Source organism: Corylus avellana, chromosome 2 (assembly GCF_965113065.1).
Source record: "Corylus avellana chromosome 2, dhCorAvel1.hap1.2, whole genome shotgun sequence".
Classification (NCBI taxonomy): domain Eukaryota; kingdom Viridiplantae; phylum Streptophyta; class Magnoliopsida; order Fagales; family Betulaceae; genus Corylus; species Corylus avellana.
Genome location: NC_142491.1, coordinates 25,487,888 through 25,491,426, shown reverse-complemented (window position 1 = coordinate 25,491,426; position 3,539 = coordinate 25,487,888). Strand labels below are relative to the sequence as shown.

The following is a 3,539-nucleotide window of genomic DNA, read 5'->3' as shown; positions in this document are numbered from 1 at the left end:
TGCTTATGCCAAAAAAAGATGGGAGTTGGCGTATGTGTGTTGATAGTCGTGCCATCAACAAAACCACAATAAAGTATCGCTTTCCAATTCCTCATCTAGATGATGTGCGGGATCTACTACATGGAGCTAGTGTTTTTTCAAAAATTGATTTACGCAGCGGATATCACCAAATTCGTGTCCAGTGTTGTGCAAATTTTAATACTTGTAAGTACACAAATCGTTTGCAATATAACGTTTTGCAAGTGAGAAGTAAAAGCCACAAGGAATTATGTTTTTGAATAACAAAATATATCGAAACTAATTAAATCCTTTCCTAGATCAAAAGGGTTTTGAGTTTGGGTTTTTAAAACTAAAAGACAACATAAACTAATTTATATATATATATATATAAATTATTGTATTATATGTTTGGATGCATTATATGTTTATATGTTTTATATTGTATATATATTGTATTTATTTTATTTTCATAATCATTTTATTTTATTCTATTCTAAATTTTCATGAAATTTTAAAACAATGTAATAAAAGTAAAGTTGAGCTTGAAATTTTACTTAGGAAATGATCTAGCTTTCCTTTTTAAAATTATTAAATCTATGCTAGTTTAGGTCTATGGCCGGGGACTCGGGTTAATTAGAAATATACCATTTCAACCTCGTTCTGATTAAGTTTACCATCTAATTAGGCCCATAACATACTTAATCAACCTAAACTAGCATACAACACTTAGCCAACTTGGCCCAACAAGCTTAAAACATAACTAAAGCTTAACACCTAATAAAATTGGATCAAATAACTTTCTTTGTTTTTTTTTTTTGTTTTTTTTTTTTTTAAGGGAATACCCTTGATCTTGGTGAAGGGCCTCATGATGCATGTGCCAACTACCACGAGTGTGAGCCGCTCCTATTGACCAGTAATAATGATCACGATCCGCAGGATCACATCCAATACGTCAGACCTGACTTAGATCCAAACCAAGCGTATATAATTGAATAAAAGTTGAATATATATTGATTGGTAGTTGTTCACTAATTATTACATCAACACAATAATTAATTTGTGCATTGAGTAAAATTTGGTATATATCTTATTTTTAATATGTGAGTCATTTACATATGGTAGTGAATATTTCATACATTGTATACGTAATTAATTGGGTGTATGCTGTCTTTCGCAGGTCGATATGAGTACTAGGGGGAAGACAGCACGGAGGCCCCCATCTTCAGTACGGCAGTCTACGATGCATGGGCCTCCATCGGACCACCCTGATGACAGCGAGCAACAGGACGTTGCTCAGCTTATGAGGCAGCAGGCCGGGTATCGACCATTACTTTCAGGTGATGTGGAAGGGGAGACCCCTGTCCATAATCCATATGGTCCAACAGGACTGACCCAGATGGGGTATCAGTATGAGCCGTCTCCATACGACACAGATGCATCCTTTCATCCAACTCACCTGCCGATGGGCAGGGAGTTAGGGCTGTGTTCTCATGGCCATGTGGAGCGGCTTTACGGCCAACCTAGCGTAGGTACGGACAACAGTGAGACACAGGCCCCGGATGACTTATTTGGTGGGACAGGTGCCACGGATGACTCGCAGCCCAATGACACTGCTCCAGCCGTGTTAGGCCCTCGTCAGGTGCGGACGATAAGTAAGTATATATGCCCAAAATACAAACATATATGTCTTTATTATTTGTAGTTAGTATTCAATTCGAAATAACTAACATCGGTAATTATTAATGTATTAGGTATCAATTCAGATGGAAGCACCTATTTAGGGGTGTTCACCATTACCGACTTGCACACGTTGCTGGGGGTCCCCACCGAGAAAAGGATCGTACACGAGTACAATAGTTCGTGGCAGCCCGTAGGATTTAGTGCTATTAGGTTTAGACGGATGAACAGTAAGATCATAAGGAGCGGAAATCATGTTCGAATGCGGAATGACTGGACAAAGGTACCGGAGCGTACAAAGGAGGATATATGGGACGCCTTGATTGTATGTTTTAACTAGATGTTATATGATAGCATGTGTATTTTATTATGTCAAACACTCCTAATGCATGTATATATACACTCTAAGTTGTACATATATATGTGTTTATATGTATATACACACACACACACACACACACACACACACATATATATATATATATATATATATATATATAATTTATCAATTTTTAACTTGTGTAGGACCTGCAGGTGGACTTTTACGTCCCGCCCAAGTGCAATATGGTTGTAGTAAAGAAAGACGCGTTCCGAGATATTGGCACCAAGCTGAGGACTTGGAGGCACCAATTAAAATTAGATCTTGCCATTCGACCAGATGATACTTCGGACACTATATGGGCGAGAATGGGGCAAGAAAAGCTCGACAAGTACGACCCCTTCGACTTGGAGATCTTGTTGGATAAATGGTGTAGCAAGCAGAACCAGATAGGTCCTGAGTTATATTATAATTTTGTGTAGTTTCATTAATTACAATTGTGTTAGTGCTCACATATTAAGAATGTTAATTGTGTAGGAGTATGTTGTGCATATGGAGAAATTGCGAGCATTAAACAATACACTCCATTGCATCGGGTGGAAGAGCTTTGCCAGGGTGACACATGAGGAGGTATGTTTGTAATTTACCCTATACTTATAGATGTAAATATTTGAATATATATATATATATATATATGTTCTATTTTTTCGGCAGGTCGTAAATGTGGGCACTCCTCCTACACGAGCACAATCTTACATCAAGGCACACAAGAAGAATGATGGTCGATATCCGAATGACATAATCAAGGAGAGATGTGTATGCTACTCACCTTTCATATGTTATTTTGCTTATATATGTGTGTGATAATTTATTTACAATTAACAGTTGTATGACGCACTAATAATTAATGTAACATATAGGAGAAGATGGAGGAGCTAATACCCACTGACCCTGTAGCATCGTCAAACATGACAGAGGGGACAGTATGGTGGGCGCCGAACGACGCGTACGCCCAGGCGATTCGAGATAAGCCTGAGTATGCTGGTAGGGTTCGATAGGTTGGACCAAATATTCTACCTGTGCAGGGCAGCATACACTCATACTAGACATCGTCACAGGCACGGTCACAGAACCCCGGGCACTCCGCGGTCTCACAAGAACTTCTTGACAGAACACTTGTGGCTGAGAGAGCACAGCACAAGGCACAGATGGATGCGCTATTGGCTGTAGAGTGGGAGCAGGCAGATGCACGGGTGGCTCAGCAAGTGGCAGAACATGTGGCTACACAAATGGCTGTGAAAGATGCGCAATTGGCTTAAAAAGAGGCTCATATGGTGGCACATGTTGTGGAAAAGGAGGCTCATATGACAGCAATGCTTGAGGCCCGTTTTCGCCAGCACGAGGAAATGATGTGGTCGAGCTCCACGCTCGAGGTGACTCAATATAAGGGAGCGCCAGACAGAGATTCCCTACCTTTTGCGATTGTGAGATCGTCAGTCGATAGTGGATCAGGTAATGACATTTTTTAATGGTCAATGTGGTT

At 39.7% G+C, this 3,539-nt stretch overlaps 1 pseudogene; it reads left to right on the top strand.

Annotated features, from left to right (window-relative positions):
• Positions 1-1,183: 1,183 nt before the first annotated feature.
• LOC148587558 (uncharacterized) lies at positions 1,184-3,315 on the top strand (annotated as a pseudogene).
• The last annotated feature ends 224 nt before the right edge of the window (positions 3,316-3,539 follow it).